At 39.3% G+C, this 20,706-nt stretch overlaps 43 non-coding genes and 2 pseudogenes across 44 annotated transcripts in view; all 45 read left to right on the top strand.

The window, feature by feature from the left end:
• Nucleotides 1–20,706, top strand: part of LOC146027235 (protein shisa-9B pseudogene) — a 604,201-nt pseudogene that overhangs the window by 96,963 nt on the left and 486,532 nt on the right. The window lies entirely within an intron of this gene.
• On the top strand, nucleotides 333–451 carry LOC146033212 (5S ribosomal RNA). Its single transcript, XR_014458621.1, has one exon. It is a non-coding gene; the product is annotated as a 5S ribosomal RNA (ribosomal RNA).
• Nucleotides 797–915, top strand: LOC146030382 (5S ribosomal RNA). The gene has a single exon (XR_014455879.1). It is a non-coding gene; the product is annotated as a 5S ribosomal RNA (ribosomal RNA).
• Nucleotides 1,260–1,378, top strand: LOC146030218 (5S ribosomal RNA). Its single transcript, XR_014455718.1, has one exon. It is a non-coding gene; the product is annotated as a 5S ribosomal RNA (ribosomal RNA).
• Nucleotides 1,722–1,839, top strand: LOC146031086 (5S ribosomal RNA). The gene has a single exon (XR_014456563.1). It is a non-coding gene; the product is annotated as a 5S ribosomal RNA (ribosomal RNA).
• On the top strand, nucleotides 2,186–2,304 carry LOC146030381 (5S ribosomal RNA). Its single transcript, XR_014455878.1, has one exon. It is a non-coding gene; the product is annotated as a 5S ribosomal RNA (ribosomal RNA).
• On the top strand, nucleotides 2,649–2,755 carry LOC146029296 (5S ribosomal RNA; annotated as a pseudogene).
• On the top strand, nucleotides 3,101–3,219 carry LOC146030380 (5S ribosomal RNA). The gene has a single exon (XR_014455877.1). It is a non-coding gene; the product is annotated as a 5S ribosomal RNA (ribosomal RNA).
• Nucleotides 3,564–3,682, top strand: LOC146030217 (5S ribosomal RNA). Its single transcript, XR_014455717.1, has one exon. It is a non-coding gene; the product is annotated as a 5S ribosomal RNA (ribosomal RNA).
• LOC146033341 (5S ribosomal RNA) lies at nucleotides 4,026–4,144 on the top strand. The gene has a single exon (XR_014458750.1). It is a non-coding gene; the product is annotated as a 5S ribosomal RNA (ribosomal RNA).
• Nucleotides 4,491–4,609, top strand: LOC146030208 (5S ribosomal RNA). The gene has a single exon (XR_014455708.1). It is a non-coding gene; the product is annotated as a 5S ribosomal RNA (ribosomal RNA).
• On the top strand, nucleotides 4,954–5,072 carry LOC146031327 (5S ribosomal RNA). Its single transcript, XR_014456795.1, has one exon. It is a non-coding gene; the product is annotated as a 5S ribosomal RNA (ribosomal RNA).
• LOC146032205 (5S ribosomal RNA) lies at nucleotides 5,418–5,536 on the top strand. Its single transcript, XR_014457649.1, has one exon. It is a non-coding gene; the product is annotated as a 5S ribosomal RNA (ribosomal RNA).
• LOC146030216 (5S ribosomal RNA) lies at nucleotides 5,881–5,999 on the top strand. The gene has a single exon (XR_014455716.1). It is a non-coding gene; the product is annotated as a 5S ribosomal RNA (ribosomal RNA).
• LOC146030379 (5S ribosomal RNA) lies at nucleotides 6,345–6,463 on the top strand. Its single transcript, XR_014455876.1, has one exon. It is a non-coding gene; the product is annotated as a 5S ribosomal RNA (ribosomal RNA).
• LOC146030215 (5S ribosomal RNA) lies at nucleotides 6,808–6,926 on the top strand. The gene has a single exon (XR_014455714.1). It is a non-coding gene; the product is annotated as a 5S ribosomal RNA (ribosomal RNA).
• Nucleotides 7,271–7,389, top strand: LOC146030214 (5S ribosomal RNA). The gene has a single exon (XR_014455713.1). It is a non-coding gene; the product is annotated as a 5S ribosomal RNA (ribosomal RNA).
• LOC146030213 (5S ribosomal RNA) lies at nucleotides 7,733–7,851 on the top strand. Its single transcript, XR_014455712.1, has one exon. It is a non-coding gene; the product is annotated as a 5S ribosomal RNA (ribosomal RNA).
• Nucleotides 8,198–8,316, top strand: LOC146030378 (5S ribosomal RNA). Its single transcript, XR_014455875.1, has one exon. It is a non-coding gene; the product is annotated as a 5S ribosomal RNA (ribosomal RNA).
• On the top strand, nucleotides 8,660–8,778 carry LOC146030212 (5S ribosomal RNA). Its single transcript, XR_014455711.1, has one exon. It is a non-coding gene; the product is annotated as a 5S ribosomal RNA (ribosomal RNA).
• On the top strand, nucleotides 9,124–9,242 carry LOC146030377 (5S ribosomal RNA). The gene has a single exon (XR_014455874.1). It is a non-coding gene; the product is annotated as a 5S ribosomal RNA (ribosomal RNA).
• Nucleotides 9,587–9,705, top strand: LOC146030211 (5S ribosomal RNA). The gene has a single exon (XR_014455710.1). It is a non-coding gene; the product is annotated as a 5S ribosomal RNA (ribosomal RNA).
• LOC146032343 (5S ribosomal RNA) lies at nucleotides 10,051–10,169 on the top strand. Its single transcript, XR_014457784.1, has one exon. It is a non-coding gene; the product is annotated as a 5S ribosomal RNA (ribosomal RNA).
• LOC146030209 (5S ribosomal RNA) lies at nucleotides 10,514–10,632 on the top strand. Its single transcript, XR_014455709.1, has one exon. It is a non-coding gene; the product is annotated as a 5S ribosomal RNA (ribosomal RNA).
• Nucleotides 10,976–11,094, top strand: LOC146033073 (5S ribosomal RNA). Its single transcript, XR_014458484.1, has one exon. It is a non-coding gene; the product is annotated as a 5S ribosomal RNA (ribosomal RNA).
• LOC146030376 (5S ribosomal RNA) lies at nucleotides 11,440–11,558 on the top strand. Its single transcript, XR_014455873.1, has one exon. It is a non-coding gene; the product is annotated as a 5S ribosomal RNA (ribosomal RNA).
• LOC146030207 (5S ribosomal RNA) lies at nucleotides 11,902–12,020 on the top strand. Its single transcript, XR_014455707.1, has one exon. It is a non-coding gene; the product is annotated as a 5S ribosomal RNA (ribosomal RNA).
• Nucleotides 12,367–12,485, top strand: LOC146032988 (5S ribosomal RNA). Its single transcript, XR_014458398.1, has one exon. It is a non-coding gene; the product is annotated as a 5S ribosomal RNA (ribosomal RNA).
• On the top strand, nucleotides 12,830–12,948 carry LOC146030206 (5S ribosomal RNA). The gene has a single exon (XR_014455706.1). It is a non-coding gene; the product is annotated as a 5S ribosomal RNA (ribosomal RNA).
• On the top strand, nucleotides 13,293–13,411 carry LOC146030363 (5S ribosomal RNA). The gene has a single exon (XR_014455861.1). It is a non-coding gene; the product is annotated as a 5S ribosomal RNA (ribosomal RNA).
• On the top strand, nucleotides 13,758–13,876 carry LOC146030374 (5S ribosomal RNA). Its single transcript, XR_014455871.1, has one exon. It is a non-coding gene; the product is annotated as a 5S ribosomal RNA (ribosomal RNA).
• LOC146031699 (5S ribosomal RNA) lies at nucleotides 14,221–14,339 on the top strand. Its single transcript, XR_014457159.1, has one exon. It is a non-coding gene; the product is annotated as a 5S ribosomal RNA (ribosomal RNA).
• LOC146030373 (5S ribosomal RNA) lies at nucleotides 14,685–14,803 on the top strand. Its single transcript, XR_014455870.1, has one exon. It is a non-coding gene; the product is annotated as a 5S ribosomal RNA (ribosomal RNA).
• LOC146031698 (5S ribosomal RNA) lies at nucleotides 15,148–15,266 on the top strand. The gene has a single exon (XR_014457158.1). It is a non-coding gene; the product is annotated as a 5S ribosomal RNA (ribosomal RNA).
• On the top strand, nucleotides 15,612–15,730 carry LOC146030372 (5S ribosomal RNA). Its single transcript, XR_014455869.1, has one exon. It is a non-coding gene; the product is annotated as a 5S ribosomal RNA (ribosomal RNA).
• Nucleotides 16,075–16,193, top strand: LOC146033338 (5S ribosomal RNA). Its single transcript, XR_014458748.1, has one exon. It is a non-coding gene; the product is annotated as a 5S ribosomal RNA (ribosomal RNA).
• On the top strand, nucleotides 16,540–16,658 carry LOC146031632 (5S ribosomal RNA). Its single transcript, XR_014457095.1, has one exon. It is a non-coding gene; the product is annotated as a 5S ribosomal RNA (ribosomal RNA).
• Nucleotides 17,003–17,121, top strand: LOC146031073 (5S ribosomal RNA). Its single transcript, XR_014456550.1, has one exon. It is a non-coding gene; the product is annotated as a 5S ribosomal RNA (ribosomal RNA).
• LOC146031986 (5S ribosomal RNA) lies at nucleotides 17,467–17,585 on the top strand. Its single transcript, XR_014457435.1, has one exon. It is a non-coding gene; the product is annotated as a 5S ribosomal RNA (ribosomal RNA).
• Nucleotides 17,930–18,048, top strand: LOC146030205 (5S ribosomal RNA). The gene has a single exon (XR_014455705.1). It is a non-coding gene; the product is annotated as a 5S ribosomal RNA (ribosomal RNA).
• Nucleotides 18,394–18,512, top strand: LOC146033337 (5S ribosomal RNA). Its single transcript, XR_014458747.1, has one exon. It is a non-coding gene; the product is annotated as a 5S ribosomal RNA (ribosomal RNA).
• Nucleotides 18,859–18,977, top strand: LOC146030757 (5S ribosomal RNA). The gene has a single exon (XR_014456246.1). It is a non-coding gene; the product is annotated as a 5S ribosomal RNA (ribosomal RNA).
• Nucleotides 19,322–19,440, top strand: LOC146031072 (5S ribosomal RNA). Its single transcript, XR_014456549.1, has one exon. It is a non-coding gene; the product is annotated as a 5S ribosomal RNA (ribosomal RNA).
• LOC146031984 (5S ribosomal RNA) lies at nucleotides 19,786–19,904 on the top strand. Its single transcript, XR_014457434.1, has one exon. It is a non-coding gene; the product is annotated as a 5S ribosomal RNA (ribosomal RNA).
• Nucleotides 20,249–20,367, top strand: LOC146032234 (5S ribosomal RNA). The gene has a single exon (XR_014457679.1). It is a non-coding gene; the product is annotated as a 5S ribosomal RNA (ribosomal RNA).

Below are 20,706 nucleotides of genomic sequence, written 5' to 3'. Positions count from 1 at the left end.
TGGCAAATTGTTTTTATTCTCTAGCTATTTAAATTGAAAACTTTATCTTTTTATTGCCAATACAGACATTTGGGAGAGGTCAAACATACACAATAGCCATCACCTAAAGACTTACCACACTGTTTAGGCCCAATTCCAACTGCTTTTGGCAGCTAAACAGTGTTGAGCCTTTTAGTAGATTAATTTGAGACCACCTGCTAATATTATGTCCTGTAGGTCTTTTTACATTACCAACACATGATTTTTTTCAGTAAGCCAATACAGTTAGGAAACTTTTTTATTAGCTTACCTGGTTATAGAAGAAGAAGAGGGCAAAAAAGTGCCTGTATCTCACCTTCAGCCATACCACATTGGATACGCCCAATCTCGTCTGTTCTTGGAAGCTAAGCAGTGTTGGGCCTGGTTAGTACTTGGGTGGGAGACCACATGGGAACACCAGGTGCTGTAGGTTTTTTCCCATTACTGGCAAATTGTTTTTATTCTCTTGCTATTTTAATTGGAAACGTTTTATTTTTATTGCCAATACAGACATTTGGGAGAGGTCAAACAGACACAATAGCCATCACCTAAAAACTTACCACACTGTTTAGGCCCAATTCCAACTGCTTTTGGCAGCTAAACAGTGTTGAGCCTCTTTAGTAGTTTAATTTGAGACCACCTGCTAATATTATGTCCTATAGGTCTTTTTACATTACCAACACATGATTTTTTTCAGTAAGCCAATACAGTTAGGAAACTTTTTTATTAACTTACCTTGTTATAGAAGTAGAAGAGGGCAAAAAAGTGCCTGCATCTCACCTACAGCCATACCACATTGGATATGCCCAATCCCGTCTGATCTTGGAAGCTAAGCAGTGTTGGGCCTGGTTAGTACTTGGGTGGGAGACCACATGGGAACACCAGGTGCTGTAGGTTTTTTACCATTACTGGCAAATTGTTTTTATTCTCTAGCTATTTAAATTGAAAACTTTATCTTTTTATTGCCAATACAGACATTTGGGAGAGGTCAAACAGACACAATAGCCATCACCTAAAGACTTACCACACTGTTTAGGCCCAATTCCAACTGCTTTTGGCAGCTAAACAGTGTTGAGCCTTTTAGTAGATTAATTTGAGACCACCTGCTAATATTATGTCCTGTAGGTCTTTTTGCATTACCAACACATGATTTTTTTCAGTAAGCCAATACAGTTAGGAAACTTTTTTATTAGCTTACCTGGTTATAGAAGTAGAAGAGGGCAAAAAAGTGCCGGTATCTCACCTACAGCCATACCACATTGGATACGCCCAATCTCGTCTGATCTTGGAAGCTAAGCAGTGTTGGGCCTGGTTAGTACTTGGGTGGGAGACCACATGGGAACACCAGGTGCTGTAGGTTTTTTCCCATTACTGGCAAATTGTTTTTATTCTCTAGCTATTTAAATTGGAAACTTTTTTTTTATTGCCAGTACAGACATTTGGGAGAGGTCAAACAGACACAATAGCCATCACCTAAAAACTTACCACACTGTTTAGGCCCAATTCCAACTGCTTTTGGCAGCTAAACAGTGTTGAGCCTCTTTAGTAGTTTAATTTGAGACCACCTGCTAATATCATGACCTGTAGGTCTTTTTACATTACCAACACATGATTTTTTTCAGTAAGCCAATACAGTTAGGAACCTTTTTTATTAGCTTACCTGGTTATAGAAGTAGAAGAGGGCAAAAAAGTGCTGTTATCTCACCTACAGCCATACCACATTGGATACACCCAATCTCGTCTGATCTTGGAAGCTAAGCAGTGTTGGGCCTGGTTAGTACTTGGGTGGGAGACCACATGGGAACACAGGTGCTGTAGGTTTTTTCCCTATTACTGGCAAATTGTTTTTATTCTCTTGCTATTTTAATTGGAAACTTTTTATTTTTATTGCCAATACAGACATTTGGGAGAGGTCAAACAGACACAATAGCCATCACCTAAAAACTTACCACACTGTTTAGGCCCAATTCCAACTGCTTTTGGCAGCTAAACAGTGTTGAGCCTCTTTAGTAGTTTAATTTGAGACCACCTGCTAATATTATGTCCTGTAGGTCTTTTTACATTACCAACACATGATTTCTTTCAGTAAGCCAATACAGTTAGGAAACTTTTTTATTAACTTACCTTGTTAAAGAAGTAGAGGAGGGCAAAAAAGTGCCTGCATCTCACCTACAGCCATACCACATTGGATATGCCCAATCCCGTCTGATCTTGGAAGCTAAGCAGTGTTGGGCCTGGTTAGTACTTGGGTGGGAGACCACATGGGAACACCAGGTGCTGTAGGTTTTTTACCATTACTGGCAAATTGTTTTTATTCTCTAGCTATTTAAATTGAAAACTTTATCTTTTTATTGCCAATACAGACATTTGGGAGAGGTCAAACATACACAATAGCCATCACCTAAAGACTTACCACACTGTTTAGGCCCAATTCCAACTGCTTTTGGCAGCTAAACAGTGTTGAGCCTTTTAGTAGATTAATTTGAGACCACCTGCTAATATTATGTCCTGTAGGTCTTTTTACATTACCAACACATGATTTTTTTCAGTAAGCCAATACAGTTAGGAAACTTTTTTATTAGCTTACCTGGTTATAGAAGAAGAAGAGGGCAAAAAAGTGCCTGTATCTCACCTACAGCCATACCACATTGGATACGCCCAATCTCGTCTGTTCTTGGAAGCTAAGCAGTGTTGGGCCTGGTTAGTACTTGGGTGGGAACACCAGGTGCTGTAGGTTTTTTCCCATTACTGGCAAATTGTTTTTATTCTCTTGCTATTTTAATTGGAAACGTTTTATTTTTATTGCCAATACAGACGTTTGGGAGAGGTCAAACAGACACAATAGCCATCACCTAAAAACTTACCACACTGTTTAGGCCCAATTCCAACTGCTTTTGGCAGCTAAACAGTGTTGAGCCTCTTTAGTAGTTTAATTTGAGACCACCTGCTAATATTATGTCCTATAGGTCTTTTTACATTACCAACACATGATTTTTTTCAGTAAGCCAATACAGTTAGGAAACTTTTTTATTAACTTACCTTGTTATAGAAGTAGAAGAGGGCAAAAAAGTGCCTGCATCTCACCTACAGCCATACCACATTGGATATGCCCAATCCCGTCTGATCTTGGAAGCTAAGCAGTGTTGGGCCTGGTTAGTACTTGGGTGGGAGACCACATGGGAACACCAGGTGCTGTAGGTTTTTTACCATTACTGGCAAATTGTTTTTATTCTCTAGCTATTTAAATTGAAAACTTTATCTTTTTATTGCCAATACAGACATTTGGGAGAGGTCAAACAGACACAATAGCCATCACCTAAAGACTTACCACACTGTTTCGGCCCAATTCCAACTGCTTTTGGCAGCTAAACAGTGTTGAGCCTTTTAGTAGATTAATTTGAGACCACCTGCTAATATTATGTCCTGTAGGTCTTTTTGCATTACCAACACATGATTTTTTTCAGTAAGCCAATACAGTTAGGAAACTTTTTTATTAGCTTACCTGGTTATAGAAGTAGAAGAGGGCAAAAAAGTGCCGGTATCTCACCTACAGCCATACCACATTGGATACGCCCAATCTCGTCTGATCTTGGAAGCTAAGCAGTGTTGGGCCTGGTTAGTACTTGGGTGGGAGACCACATGGGAACACCAGGTGCTGTAGGTTTTTTCCCATTACTGGCAAATTGTTTTTATTATCTAGCTATTTAAATTGGAAACTTTTTTTTTATTGCCAGTACAGACATTTGGGAGAGGTCAAACAGACACAATAGCCATCACCTAAAAACTTACCACACTGTTTAGGCCCAATTCCAACTGCTTTTGGCAGCTAAACAGTGTTGAGCCTCTTTAGTAGTTTAATTTGAGACCACCTGCTAATATCATGACCTGTAGGTCTTTTTACATTACCAACACATGATTTTTTTCAGTAAGCCAATACAGTTAGGAACCTTTTTTATTAGCTTACCTGGTTATAGAAGTAGAAGAGGGCAAAAAAGTGCTGTTATCTCACCTACAGCCATACCACATTGGATACACCCAATCTCGTCTGATCTTGGAAGCTAAGCAGTGTTGGGCCTGGTTAATACTTGGCTGGGAGACCACATGGGAACAGCAGGTGCTGTAGGTTTTTTCCCCATTACTGGCAAATTGTTTTTATTCTCTTGCTATTTTAATTGGAAACTTTTTATTTTTATTGCCAATACAGACATTTGGGAGAGGTCAAACAGACACAATAGCCATCACCTAAAAACTTACCACACTGTTTAGGCCCAATTCCAACTGCTTTTGGCAGCTAAACAGTGTTGAGCCTCTTTAGTAGTTTAATTTGAGACCACCTGCTAATATTATGTCCTTTAGGTCTTTTTACATTACCAACACATGATTTTTTTCAGTAAGCCAATACAGTTAGGAAACTTTTTTATTAACTTACCTTGTTAAAGAAGTAGAGGAGGGCAAAAAAGTGCTTGCATCTCACCTACAGCCATACCACATTGGATACGCCCAATCCCGTCTGATCTTGGAAGCTAAGCAGTGTTGGGCCTGGTTAGTACTTGGGTGGGAGACCACATGGGAACACCAGGTGCTGTAGGTTTTTTACCATTACTGGCAAATTGTTTTTATTCTCTAGCTATTTAAATTGAAAACTTTATCTTTTTATTGCCAATACAGACATTTCGGAGAGGTCAAACAGACACAATAGCCATCACCTAAAGACTTACCACACTGTTTAGGCCCAATTCCAACTGCTTTTGGCAGCTAGACAGTGTTGAACCTTTTAGTAGATTAATTTGAGACCACCTGCTAATATTATGTCCTGTAGGTCTTTTTACATTACCAACACATGATTTTTTTCAGTAAGCCAATACAGTTAGGAAACTTTTTTATTAGCTTACCTGGTTATAGAAGTAGAAGAGGGCAAAAAAGTGCCTGTATCTCACCTACAGCCATACCACATTGGATACGCCCAATCTCATCTGATCTTGGAAGCTAAGCAGTGTTGGGCCTGGTTAGTACTTGGGTGGGAGACCACATGGGAACACCAGGTGCTGTAGGTTTTTTCCTATTACTGGCAAATTGTTTTTATTCTCTTGCTATTTTAATTGGAAACGTTTTATTTTTATTGCCAATACAGACATTTGGGAGAGGTCAAACAGACACAATAGCCATCACCTAAAAACTTACCACACTGTTTAGGCCCAATTCCAACTGCTTTTGGCAGCTAAACAGTGTTGAGCCTCTTTAGTAGTTTAATTTGAGACCACCTGCTAATATTATGTCCTGTAGGTCTTTTTACATTACCAACACATGATTTTTTTCAGTAAGCCAATACAGTTAGGAAACTTTTTTATTAACTTACCTTGTTAAAGAAGTAGAAGAGGGCAAAAAAGTGCCTGCATCTCACCTACAGCCATACCACATTGGATATGCCCAATCCCGTTTGATCTTGGATGCTAAGCAGTGTTGGGCCTGGTTAGTACTTGGGTGGGAGACCACATGGGAACACCAGGTGCTGTAGGTTTTTTACCATTACTGGCAAATTGTTTTTATTTTCTAGCTATTTCAATTGAAAACTTTATCTTTTTATTGCCAATACAGACATTTGGTAGAGGTCAAACAGACACAATAGCCATCACCTAAAGACTTACCACACTGTTTAGGCCCAATTCCAACTGCTTTTGGCAGCTAAACAGTGTTGAGCCTTTTAGTAGTTTAATTTGAGACCACCTGCTAATATCATGACCTGTAGGTCTTTTTACATTACCAACACATGATTTTTTTCAGTAAGCCAATACAGTTAGGAACCTTTTTTATTAGCTTACCTGGTTATAGAAGTAGAAGAGGGCAAAAAAGTGCTGTTATCTCACCTACAGCCATACCACATTGGATACGCCCAATCTCGTCTGATCTTGGAAGCTAAGCAGTGTTGGGCCTGGTTAGTACTTGGGTGGGAGACCACATGGGAACACCAGGTGCTGTAGGTTTTTTCCCTATTACTGGCAAATTGTTTTTATTCTCTTGCTATTTTAATTGGAAACTTTTTATTTTTATTGCCAATACAGACATTTGGGAGAGGTCAAACAGACACAATAGCCATCACCTAAAAACTTACCACACTGTTTAGGCCCAATTCCAACTGCTTTTGGCAGCTAAACAGTGTTGAGCCTTTTAGTAGTTTAATTTGAGACCACCTGCTAATATTATGTCCTGTAGGTCTTTTTACATTACCAACACATGATTTTTTTCAGTAAGCCAATACAGTTAGGAAACTTTTTTATTAATTTACCTTGTTAAAGAAGTAGAGGAGGGCAAAAAAGTACCTGCATCTCACCTACAGCCATACCACATTGGATATGCCCAATCCCGTCTGATCTTGGAAGCTAAGCAGTGTTGGGCCTGGTTAGTACTTGGGTGGGAGACCACATGGGAACACCAGGTGCTGTAGGTTTTTTACCATTACTGGCAAATTGTTTTTATTCTCTAGCTATTTAAATTGAAAACTTTATCTTTTTATTGCCAATACAGACATTTGGGAGAGGTCAAACATACACAATAGCCATCACCTAAAGACTTACCACACTGTTTAGGCCCAATTCCAACTGCTTTTGGCAGCTAAACAGTGTTGAGCCTTTTAGTAGATTAATTTGAGACCACCTGCTAATATTATGTCCTGTAGGTCTTTTTACATTACCAACACATGATTTTTTTCAGTAAGCCAATACAGTTAGGAAACTTTTTTATTAGCTTACCTGGTTATAGAAGTAGAAGAGGGCAAAAAAGTGCCTGTATCTCACCTACAGCCATACCACATTGGATACGCCCAATCTCGTCTGATCTTGGAAGCTAAGCAGTGTTGGGCCTGGTTAGTACTTGGGTGGGAGACCACATGGGAACACCAGGTGCTGTAGGTTTTTTCCCATTACTGGCAAATTGTTTTTATTCTCTTGCTATTTTAATTGGAAACGTTTTATTTTTATTGCCAATACAGACATTTGGGAGAGGTCAAACAGACACAATAGCCATCACCTAAAAACTTACCACACTGTTTAGGCCCAATTCCAACTGCTTTTGGCAGCTAAACAGTGTTGAGCCTTTTAGTAGATTAATTTGAGACCACCTGCTAATATTATGTCCTGTAGGTCTTTTTACATTACCCACACATGATTTTTTTCAGTAAGCCAATACAGTTAGGAAACTTTTTTATTAGCTTACCTGGTTATAGAAGTAGAAGAGGGCAAAAAAGTGCCTGTATCTCACCTACAGCCATACCACATTGGATACGCCCAATCTCGTCTGATCTTGGAAGCTAAGCAGTGTTGGGCCTGGTTAGTACTTGGGTGGGAGACCACATGGGAACACCAGGTGCTGTAGGTTTTTTCCCATTACTGGCAAATTGTTTTTATTCTCTAGCTATTTAAATTGGAAACTTTTTTTTTATTGCCAGTACAGACATTTGGGAGAGGTCAAACAGACACAATAGCCATCACCTAAAAACTTACCACACTGTTTAGGCCCAATTCCAACTGCTTTTGGCAGCTAAACAGTGTTGAGCCTCTTTAGTAGTTTAATTTGAGACCACCTGCTAATATCATGACCTGTAGGTCTTTTTACATTACCAACACATGATTTTTTTCAGTAAGCCAATACAGTTAGGAACCTTTTTTATTAGCTTACCTGGTTATAGAAGTAGAAGAGGGCAAAAAAGTGCTGTTATCTCACCTACAGCCATACCACATTGGATACGCCCAATCTCGTCTGATCTTGGAAGCTAAGCAGTGTTGGGCCTGGTTAGTACTTGGGTGGGAGACCACATGGGAACACCAGGTGCTGTAGGTTTTTTCCCTATTACTGGCAAATTGTTTTTATTCTCTTGCTATTTTAATTGGAAACTTTTTATTTTTATTGCCAATACAGACATTTGGGAGAGGTCAAACAGACACAATAGCCATCACCTAAAAACTTACCACACTGTTTAGGCCCAATTCCAACTGCTTTTGGCAGCTAAACAGTGTTGAGCCTCTTTAGTAGTTTAATTTGAGACCACCTGCTAATATTATGTCCTGTAGGTCTTTTTACATTACCAACACATGATTTTTTTCAGTAAGCCAATACAGTTAGGAAACTTTTTTATTAACTTACCTTGTTAAAGAAGTAGAGGAGGGCAAAAAAGTACCTGCATCTCACCTACAGCCATACCACATTGGATATGCCCAATCCCGTCTGATCTTGGAAGCTAAGCAGTGTTGGGCCTGGTTAGTACTTGGGTGGGAGACCACATGGGAACACCAGGTGCTGTAGGTTTTTTACCATTACTGGCAAATTGTTTTTATTCTCTAGCTATTTAAATTGGAAACTTTTTTTTTATTGCCAGTACAGACATTTGGGAGAGGTCAAACAGACACAATAGCCATCACCTAAAAACTTACCACACTGTTTAGGCCCAATTCCAACTGCTTTTGGCAGCTAAACAGTGTTGAGCCTCTTTAGTAGTTTAATTTGAGACCACCTGCTAATATCATGACCTGTAGGTCTTTTTACATTACCAACACATGATTTTTTTCAGTAAGCCAATACAGTTAGGAACCTTTTTTATTAGCTTACCTGGTTATAGAAGTAGAAGAGGGCAAAAAAGTGCTGTTATCTCACCTACAGCCATACCACATTGGATACGCCCAATCTCGTCTGATCTTGGAAGCTAAGCAGTGTTGGGCCTGGTTAGTACTTGGGTGGGAGACCACATGGGAACACCAGGTGCTGTAGGTTTTTTCCCTATTACTGGCAAATTGTTTTTATTCTCTTGCTATTTTAATTGGAAACTTTTTATTTTTATTGCCAATACAGACATTTGGGAGAGGTCAAACAGACACAATAGCCATCACCTAAAAACTTACCACACTGTTTAGGCCCAATTCCAACTGCTTTTGGCAGCTAAACAGTGTTGAGCCTTTTAGTAGTTTAATTTGAGACCACCTGCTAATATTATGTCCTGTAGGTCTTTTTACATTACCAACACATGATTTTTTTCAGTAAGCCAATACAGTTAGGAAACTTTTTTATTAACTTACCTTGTTAAAGAAGTAGAGGAGGGCAAAAAAGTACCTGCATCTCACCTACAGCCATACCACATTGGATATGCCCAATCCCGTCTGATCTTGGAAGCTAAGCAGTGTTGGGCCTGGTTAGTACTTGGGTGGGAGACCACATGGGAACACCAGGTGCTGTAGGTTTTTTACCATTACTGGCAAATTGTTTTTATTCTCTAGCTATTTAAATTGAAAACTTTATCTTTTTATTGCCAATACAGACATTTGGGAGAGGTCAAACATACACAATAGCCATCACCTAAAGACTTACCACACTGTTTAGGCCCAATTCCAACTGCTTTTGGCAGCTAAACAGTGTTGAGCCTTTTAGTAGATTAATTTGAGACCACCTGCTAATATTATGTCCTGTAGGTCTTTTTACATTACCAACACATGATTTTTTTCAGTAAGCCAATACAGTTAGGAAACTTTTTTATTAGCTTACCTGGTTATAGAAGTAGAAGAGGGCAAAAAAGTGCCTGTATCTCACCTACAGCCATACCACATTGGATACGCCCAATCTCGTCTGATCTTGGAAGCTAAGCAGTGTTGGGCCTGGTTAGTACTTGGGTGGGAGACCACATGGGAACACCAGGTGCTGTAGGTTTTTTCCCATTACTGGCAAATTGTTTTTATTCTCTTGCTATTTTAATTGGAAACGTTTTATTTTTATTGCCAATACAGACATTTGGGAGAGGTCAAACAGACACAATAGCCATCACCTAAAAACTTACCACACTGTTTAGGCCCAATTCCAACTGCTTTTGGCAGCTAAACAGTGTTGAGCCTCTTTAGTAGTTTAATTTGAGACCACCTGCTAATATTATGTCCTATAGGTCTTTTTACATTACCAACACATGATTTTTTTCAGTAAGCCAATACAGTTAGGAAACTTTTTTATTAACTTACCTTGTTATAGAAGTAGAAGAGGGCAAAAAAGTGCCTGCATCTCACCTACAGCCATACCACATTGGATATGCCCAATCCCGTCTGATCTTGGAAGCTAAGCAGTGTTGGGCATGGTTAGTACTTGGGTGGGAGACCACATGGGAACACCAGGTGCTGTAGGTTTTTTACCATTACTGGCAAATTGTTTTTATTCTCTAGCTATTTAAATTGAAAACTTTATCTTTTTATTGCCAATACAGACATTTGGGAGAGGTCAAACAGACACAATAGCCATCACCTAAAGACTTACCACACTGTTTCGGCCCAATTCCAACTGCTTTTGGCAGCTAAACAGTGTTGAGCCTTTTAGTAGATTAATTTGAGACCACCTGCTAATATTATGTCCTGTAGGTCTTTTTACATTACCAACACATGATTTTTTTCAGTAAGCCAATACAGTTAGGAAACTTTTTTATTAGCTTACCTGGTTATAGAAGTAGAAGAGGGCAAAAAAGTGCCGGTATCTCACCTACAGCCATACCACATTGGATACGCCCAATCTCGTCTGATCTTGGAAGCTAAGCAGTGTTGGGCCTGGTTAGTACTTGGGTGGGAGACCACATGGGAACACCAGGTGCTGTAGGTTTTTTCCCATTACTGGCAAATTGTTTTTATTCTCTAGCTATTTAAATTGGAAACTTTTTTTTTATTGCCAGTACAGACATTTGGGAGAGGTCAAACAGACACAATAGCCATCACCTAAAAACTTACCACACTGTTTAGGCCCAATTCCAACTGCTTTTGGCAGCTAAACAGTGTTGAGCCTCTTTAGTAGTTTAATTTGAGACCACCTGCTAATATCATGACCTGTAGGTCCTTTTACATTACCAACACATGATTTTTTTCAGTAAGCCAATACAGTTAGGAACCTTTTTTATTAGCTTACCTGGTTATAGAAGTAGAAGAGGGCAAAAAAGTGCTGTTATCTCACCTACAGCCATACCACATTGGATATGCCCAATCCCGTCTGATCTTGGAAGGTAAGCAGTGTTGGGCCTGGTTAGTACTTGGGTGGCAGACCACATGGGAACACCAGGTGCTGTAGGTTTTTTACCATTACTGGCAAATTGTTTTTATTCTCTAGCTATTTAAATTGTAAACGTTTTATTTTTATTGCCAATACAGACATTTGGGAGAGGTCAAACAGACACAATAGCCATCACCTAAAAACTTACCACACTGTTTAGGCCCAATTCCAACTGCTTTTGGCAGCTAAACAGTGTTGAGCCTCTTTAGTAGTTTAATTTGAGACCACCTGCTAATATTATGTCCTATAGGTCTTTTTACATTACCAACACATGTTTTTTTTCAGTAAGCCAATACAGTTAGGAAACTTTTTTATTAACTTACCTTGTTATAGAAGTAGAAGAGGGCAAAAAAGTGCCTGCATCTCACCTACAGCCATACCACATTGGATATGCCCAATCCCGTCTGATCTTGGAAGCTAAGCAGTGTTGGGCCTGGTTAGTACTTGGGTGGGAGACCACATGGGAACACCAGGTGCTGTAGGTTTTTTCCCATTACTGGCAAATTGTTTTTATTCTCTAGCTATTTAAATTGGAAACTTTTTTTTTATTGCCAGTACAGACATTTGGGAGAGGTCAAACAGACACAATAGCCATCACCTAAAAACTTACCACACTGTTTAGGCCCAATTCCAACTGCTTTTGGCAGCTAAACAGTGTTGAGCCTTTTTAGTAGTTTAATTTGAGACCACCTGCTAATATCATGACCTGTAGGTCTTTTTACATTACCAACACATGATTTTTTTCAGTAAGCCAATACAGTTAGGAACTTTTTTTATTATCTTACCTGGTTATAGAAGTAGAAGAGGGCAAAAAAGTGCTATTATATCACCTACAGCCATACCACATTGGATACGCCCAATCTCGTCTGATCTTGGAAGCTAAGCAGTGTTGGGCCTGGTTAGTACTTGGGTGGGAGACCACATGGGAACACCAGGTGCTGTAGGTTTTTTCCCTATTACTGGCAAATTGTTTTTATTCTCTTGCTATTTTTATTGGAAACTTTTTATTTTTATTGCCAATACAGACATTTGGGAGAGGTCAAACAGACACAATAGCCATCACCTAAAAACTTACCACACTGTTTAGGCCCAATTCCAACTGCTTTTGGCAGCTAAACAGTGTTGAGCCTCTTTAGTAGTTTAATTTGAGACCACCTGCTAATATTATGTCCTGTAGGTCTTTTTACATTACCAACACATGATTTCTTTCAGTAAGCCAATACAGTTAGGAAACTTTTTTATTAACTTACCTTGTTAAAGAAGTAGAGGAGGGCAAAAAAGTGCCTGCATCTCACCTACAGCCATACCACATTGGATATGCCCAATCCCGTCTGATCTTGGAAGCTAAGCAGTGTATGGCCTGGTTAGTACTTGGGTGGGAGACCACATGGGAACACCAGGTGCTGTAGGTTTTTTACCATTACTGGCAAATTGTTTTTATTCTCTAGCTATTTAAATTGAAAACTTTATCTTTTTATTGCCAATACAGACATTTGGGAGAGGTCAAACAGACACAATAGCCATCACCTAAAGACTTACCACACTGTTTCGGCCCAATTCCAACTGCTTTTGGCAGCTAAATAGTGTTGAGCCTTTTAGTAGATTAATTTGAGACCACCTGCTAATATTATGTCCTGTAGGTCTTTTTGCATTACCAACACATGATTTTTTTCAGTAAGCCAATACAGTTAGGAAACTTTTTTATTAGCTTACCTGGTTATAGAAGTAGAAGAGGGCAAAAAAGTGCCGGTATCTCACCTACAGCCATACCACATTGGATACGCCCAATCTCGTCTGATCTTGGAAGCTAAGCAGTGTTGGGCCTGGTTAGTACTTGGGTGGGAGACCACATGGGAACACCAGGTGCTGTAGGTTTTTTCCCATTACTGGCAAATTGTTTTTATTCTCTAGCTATTTGAATTTGGAAACTTTTTTTTTATTGCCAGTACAGACATTTGGGAGAGGTCAAACAGACACAATAGCCATCACCTAAAAACTTACCACACTGTTTAGGCCCAATTCCAACTGCTTTTGGCAGCTAAACAGTGTTGAGCCTCTTTAGTAGTTTAATTTGAGACCACCTGCTAATATCATGACCTGTAGGTCTTTTTACATTACCAACACATGATTTTTTTCAGTAAGCCAATACAGTTAGGAACCTTTTTTATTAGCTTACCTGGTTATAGAAGTAGAAGAGGGCAAAAAAGTGCTGTTATCTCACCTACAGCCATACCACATTGGATACACCCAATCTCGTCTGATCTTGGAAGCTAAGCAGTGTTGGGCCTGGTTAGTACTTGGGTGGGAGACCACATGGGAACACCAGGTGCTGTAGGTTTTTTCCCTATTACTGGCAAATTGTTTTTATTCTCTTGCTATTTTAATTGGAAACTTTTTATTTTTATTGCCAATACAGACATTTGGGAGAGGTCAAACAGACACAATAGCCATCACCTAAAAACTTACCACACTGTTTAGGCCCAATTCCAACTGCTTTTGGCAGCTAAACAGTGTTGAGCCTCTTTAGTAGTTTAATTTGAGACCACCTGCTAATATTATGTCCTGTAGGTCTTTTTACATTACCAACACATGATTTCTTTCAGTAAGCCAATACAGTTAGGAAACTTTTTTATTAACTTACCTTGTTAAAGAAGTAGAGGAGGGCAAAAAAGTGCCTGCATCTCACCTACAGCCATACCACATTGGATATGCCCAATCCCGTCTGATCTTGGAAGCTAAGCAGTGTTGGGCCTGGTTAGTACTTGGGTGGGAGACCACATGGGAACACCAGGTGCTGTAGGTTTTTTACCATTACTGGCAAATTGTTTTTATTCTCTAGCTATTTAAATTGAAAACTTTATCTTTTTATTGCCAATACAGACATTTGGGAGAGGTCAAACATACACAATAGCCATCACCTAAAGACTTACCACACTGTTTAGGCCCAATTCCAACTGCTTTTGGCAGCTAAACAGTGTTGAGCCTTTTAGTAGATTAATTTGAGACCACCTGCTAATATTATGTCCTGTAGGTCTTTTTACATTACCAACACATGATTTTTTTCAGTAAGCCAATACAGTAAGGAAACTTTTTTATTAGCTTACCTGGTTATAGAAGAAGAAGAGGGCAAAAAAGTGCCTGTATCTCACCTACAGCCATACCACATTGGATACGCCCAATCTCGTCTGTTCTTGGAAGCTAAGCAGTGTTGGGCCTGGTTAGTACTTGGGTGGGAGACCACATGGGAACACCAGGTGCTGTAGGTTTTTTCCCATTACTGGCAAATTGTTTTTATTCTCTTGCTATTTTAATTGGAAACGTTTTATTTTTATTGCCAATACAGACATTTGGGAGAGGTCAAACAGACACAATAGCCATCACCTAAAAACTTACCACACTGTTTAGGCCCAATTCCAACTGCTTTTGGCAGCTAAACAGTGTTGAGCCTCTTTAGTAGTTTAATTTGAGACCACCTGCTAATATTATGTCCTATAGGTCTTTTTACATTACCAACACATGATTTTTTTCAGTAAGCCAATACAGTTAGGAAACTTTTTTATTAACTTACCTTGTTATAGAAGTAGAAGAGGGCAAAAAAGTGCCTGCATCTCACCTACAGCCATACCACATTGGATATGCCCAATCCCGTCTGATCTTGGAAGCTAAGCAGTGTTGGGCCTGGTTAGTACTTGGGTGGGAGACCACATGGGAACACCAGGTGCTGTAGGTTTTTTACCATTACTGGCAAATTGTTTTTATTCTCTAGCTATTTAAATTGAAAACTTTATCTTTTTATTGCCAATACAGACATTTGGGAGAGGTCAAACATACACAATAGCCATCACCTAAAGACTTACCACACTGTTTAGGCCCAATTCCAACTGCTTTTGGCAGCTAAACAGTGTTGAGCCTTTTAGTAGATTAATTTGAGACCACCTGCTAATATTATGTCCTGTAGGTCTTTTTACATTACCAACACATGATTTTTTTCAGTAAGCCAATACAGTAAGGAAACTTTTTTATTAGCTTACCTGGTTATAGAAGAAGAAGAGGGCAAAAAAGTGCCTGTATCTCACCTACAGCCATACCACATTGGATACGCCCAATCTCGTCTGTTCTTGGAAGCTAAGCAGTGTTGGGCCTGGTTAGTACTTGGGTGGGAGACCACATGGGAACACCAGGTGCTGTAGGTTTTTTCCCATTACTGGCAAATTGTTTTTATTCTCTTGCTATTTTAATTGGAAACGTTTTATTTTTATTGCCAATACAGACATTTGGGAGAGGTCAAACAGACACAATAGCCATCACCTAAAAACTTACCACACTGTTTAGGCCCAATTCCAACTGCTTTTGGCAGCTAAACAGTGTTGAGCCTCTTTAGTAGTTTAATTTGAGACCACCTGCTAATATTATGTCCTATAGGTCTTTTTACATTACCAACACATGATTTTTTTCAGTAAGCCAATACAGTTAGGAAACTTTTTTATTAACTTACCTTGTTATAGAAGTAGAAGAGGGCAAAAAAGTGCCTGCATCTCACCTACAGCCATACCACATTGGATATGCCCAATCCCGTCTGATCTTGGAAGCTAAGCAGTGTTGGGCCTGGTTAGTACTTGGGTGGGAGACCACATGGGAACACCAGGTGCTGTAGGTTTTTTACCATTACTGGCAAATTGTTTTTATTCTCTAGCTATTTAAATTGAAAACTTTATCTTTTTATTGCCAATACAGACATTTGGGAGAGGTCAAACAGACACAATAGCCATCACCTAAAGACTTACCACACTGTTTCGGCCCAATTCCAACTGCTTTTGGCAGCTAAACAGTGTTGAGCCTTTTAGTAGATTAATTTGAGACCACCTGCTAATATTATGTCCTGTAGGTCTTTTTGCATTACCAACACATGATTTTTTTCAGTAAGCCAATACAGTTAGGAAACTTTTTTATTAGCTTACCTGGTTATAGAAGTAGAAGAGGGCAAAAAAGTGCCGGTATCTCACCTACAGCCATACCACATTGGATACACCCAATCTCGTCTGATCTTGGAAGCTAAGCAGTGTTGGGCCTGGTTAATACTTGGCTGGGAGACCACATGGGAACAGCAGGTGCTGTAGGTTTTTTCCCCATTACTGGCAAATTGTTTTTATTCTCTTGCTATTTTAATTGGAAACTTTTTATTTTTATTGCCAATACAGACATTTGGGAGAGGTCAAACAGACACAATAGCCATCACCTAAAAACTTACCACACTGTTTAGGCCCAATTCCAACTGCTTTTGGCAGCTAAACAGTGTTGAGCCTCTTTAGTAGTTTAATTTGAGACCACCTGCTAATATTATGTCCTTTAGGTCTTTTTACATTACCAACACATGATTTTTTTCAGTAAGCCAATACAGTTAGGAAACTTTTTTATTAACTTACCTTGTTAAAGAAGTAGAGGAGGGCAAAAAAGTGCTTGCATCTCACCTACAGCCATACCACATTGGATACGCCCAATCCCGTCTGATCTTGGAAGCTAAGCAGTGTTGGGCCTGGTTAGTATTTGGGTGGGATACCACATGGGAACACCAGGTGCTGTAGGTTTTTTACCATTACTGGCAAATTGTTTTTATTCTCTAGCTATTTAAATTGAAAACTTTATCTTTTTATTGCCAATACAGACATTTGGGAGAGGTCAAACAGACACAATAGCCATCACCTAAAGACTTACCACACTGTTTAGGCCCAATTCCAACTGCTTTTGGCAGCTAAACAGTGTTGAGCCTTTTAGTAGATTAATTTGAGACCACCTGCTAATATTATGTCCTGTAGGTCTTTTTACATTACCAACACATGATTTTTTTCAGTAAGCCAATACAGTTAGGAAACTTTTTTATTAGCTTACCTGGTTATAGAAGTAGAAGAGGGCAAAAAAGTGCCTGTATCTCTCCTACAGCCATACCACATTGGATACGCCCAATCTCGTCTGATCTTGGAAGCTAAGCAGTGTTGGGCCTGGTTAGTACTTGGGTGGGAGACCACATGGGAACACCAGGTGCTGTAGGTTTTTTCCCATTACTGGCAAATTGTTTTTATTCTCTTGCTATTTTAATTGGAAACGTTTTATTTTTATTGCCAATACAGACATTTGGGAGAGGTCAAACAGACACAATAGCCATCACCTAAAAACTTACCACACTGTTTAGGCCCAATTCCAACTGCTTTTGGCAGCTAAACAGTGTTGAGCCTCTTTAGTAGTTTAATTTGAGACCACCTGCTAATATTATGTCCTGTAGGTCTTTTTACATTACCAACACATGATTTTTTTCAGTAAGCCAATACAGTTAGGAAACTTTTTTATTAACTTACCTTGTTAAAGAAGTAGAAGAGGGCAAAAAAGTGCCTGCATCTCACCTACAGCCATACCACATTGGATATGCCCAATCCCGTTTGATCTTGGACGCTAAGCAGTGTTGGGCCTGGTTAGTACTTGGGTGGGAGACCACATGGGAACACCAGGTGCTGTAGGTTTTTTACCATTACTGGCAAATTGTTTTTATTTTCTAGCTATTTCAATTGAAAACATAATCTTTTTATTGCCAATACAGACATTTGGTAGAGGTCAAACAGACACAATAGCCATCACCTAAAGACTTACCACACTGTTTAGGCCCAATTCCAACTGCTTTTGGCAGCTAAACAGTGTTGAGCCTTTTAGTAGATTAATTTGAGACCACCTGCTAATATTATGTCCTGTAGGTCTTTTTACATTACCCACACATGATTTTTTTCAGTAAGCCAATACAGTTAGGAAACTTTTTTATTAGCTTACCTGGTTATAGAAGTAGAAGAGGGCAAAAAAGTGCCTGTATCTCACCTACAGCCATACCACATTGGATACGCCCAATCTCGTCTGATCTTGGAAGCTAAGCAGTGTTGGGCCTGGTTAGTACTTGGGTGGGAGACCACATGGGAACACCAGGTGCTGTAGGTTTTTTCCCATTACTGGCAAATTGTTTTTATTCTCTTGCTATTTTAATTGGAAACGTTTTATTTTTATTGCCAATACAGACATTTGGGAGAGGTCAAACAGACACAATAGCCATCACCTAAAAACTTACCACACTGTTTAGGCCCAATTCCAACTGCTTTTGGCAGCTAAACAGTGTTGAGCCTCTTTAGTAGTTTAATTTGAGATCACCTGCTAATATCATGACCTGTAGGTCTTTTTACATTACCAACACATGATTTTTTTCAGTAAGCCAATACAGTTAGGAACCTTTTTTATTAGCTTACCTGGTTATAGAAGTAGAAGAGGGCAAAAAAGTGCTGTTATCCCACCTACAGCCATACCACATTGGATACACCCAATCTCGTCTGATCTTGGAAGCTAAGCAGTGTTGGGCCTGGTTAATACTTGGCTGGGAGACCACATGGGAACAGCAGGTGCTGTAGGTTTTTTCCCCATTACTGGCAAATTGTTTTTATTCTCTTGCTATTTTAATTGGAAACTTTTTATTTTTATTGCCAATACAGACATTTGGGAGAGGTCAAACAGACACAATAGCCATCACCTAAAAACTTACCACACTGTTTAGGCCCAATTCCAACTGCTTTTGGCAGCTAAACAGTGTTGAGCCTCTTTAGTAGTTTAATTTGAGACCACCTGCTAATATTATGTCCTTTAGGTCTTTTTACATTACCAACACATGATTTTTTTCAGTAAGCCAATACAGTTAGGAAACTTTTTTATTAACTTACCTTGTTAAAGAAGTAGAGGAGGGCAAAAAAGTGCTTGCATCTCACCTACAGCCATACCACATTGGATACGCCCAATCCCGTCTGATCTTGGAAGCTAAGCAGTGTTGGGCCTGGTTAGTATTTGGGTGGGAGACCACATGGGAACACCAGGTGCTGTAGGTTTTTTACCATTACTGGCAAATTGTTTTTATTCTCTAGCTATTTAAATTGAAAACTTTATCTTTTTATTGCCAATACAGACATTTGGGAGAGGTCAAACAGACACAATAGCCATCACCTAAAGACTTACCACACTGTTTAGGCCCAATTCCAACTGCTTTTGGCAGCTAAACAGTGTTGAGCCTTTTAGTAGATTAATTTGAGACCACCTGCTAATATTATGTCCTGTAGGTCTTTTTACATTACCAACACATGATTTTTTTCAGTAAGCCAATACAGTTAGGAAACTTTTTTATTAGCTTACCTGGTTATAGAAGTAGAAGAGGGCAAAAAAGTGCCTGTATCTCTCCTACAGCCATACCACATTGGATACGCCCAATCTCGTCTGATCTTGGAAGCTAAGCAGTGTTGGGCCTGGTTAGTACTTGGGTGGGAGACCACATGGGAACACCAGGTGCTGTAGGTTTTTTACCATTACTGGCAAATTGTTTTTATTCTCTTGCTATTTTAATCGGAAACGTTTTATTTTTATTGCCAATACAGACATTTGGGAGAGGTCAAACAGACACAATAGCCATCACCTAAAAACTTACCACACTGTTTAGGCCCAATTCCAACTGCTTTTGGCAGCTAAACAGTGTTGAGCCTCTTTAGTAGTTTAATTTGAGACCACCTGCTAATATTATGTCCTGTAGGTCTTTTTACATTACCAACACATGATTTTTTTCAGTAAGCCAATACAGTTAGGAAACTTTTTTATTAACTTACCTTGTTAAAGAAGTAGAAGAGGGCAAAAAAGTGCCTGCATCTCACCTACAGCCATACCACATTGGATATGCCCAATCCCGTTTGATCTTGGACGCTAAGCAGTGTTGGGCCTGGTTAGTACTTGGGTGGGAGACCACATGGGAACACCAGGTGCTGTAGGTTTTTTACCATTACTGGCAAATTGTTTTTATTTTCTAGCTATTTCAATTGAAAACTTTATCTTTTTATTGCCAATACAGACATTTGGTAGAGGTCAAACATACACAATAGCCATCACCTAAAGACTTACCACACTGTTTAGGCCCAATTCCAACTGCTTTTGGCAGCTAAACAGTGTTGAGCCTTTTAGTAGATTAATTTGAGACCACCTGCTAATATTATGTCCTGTAGGTCTTTTTACATTACCCACACATGATTTTTTTCAGTAAGCCAATACAGTTAGGAAACTTTTTTATTAGCTTACCTGGTTATAGAAGTAGAAGAGGGCAAAAAAGTGCCTGTATCTCACCTACAGCCATACCACATTGGATACGCCCAATCTCGTCTGATCTTGGAAGCTAAGCAGTGTTGGGCCTGGTTAGTACTTGGGTGGGAGACCACATGGGAACACCAGGTTCTGTAGGTTTTTTCCCATTACTGGCAAATTGTTTTTATTCTCTAGCTATTTAAATTGGAAACTTTTTTTTTATTGCCAGTACAGACATTTGGGAGAGGTCAAACAGACACAATAGCCATCACCTAAAAACTTACCACACTGTTTAGGCCCAATTCCAACTGCTTTTGGCAGCTAAACAGTGTTGAGCCTCTTTAGTAGTTTAATTTGAGACCACCTGCTAATATCATGACCTGTAGGTCTTTTTACATTACCAACACATGATTTTTTTCAGTAAGCCAATACAGTTAGGAACCTTTTTTATTAGCTTACCTGGTTATAGAAGTAGAAGAGGGCAAAAAAGTGCTGTTA

Source organism: Crinia signifera, chromosome 8 (assembly GCF_055691185.1).
Source record: "Crinia signifera chromosome 8, ASM5569118v1, whole genome shotgun sequence".
NCBI lineage: Eukaryota > Metazoa > Chordata > Amphibia > Anura > Myobatrachidae > Crinia > Crinia signifera.
This window is presented reverse-complemented; position numbering and strand designations above follow the sequence as displayed.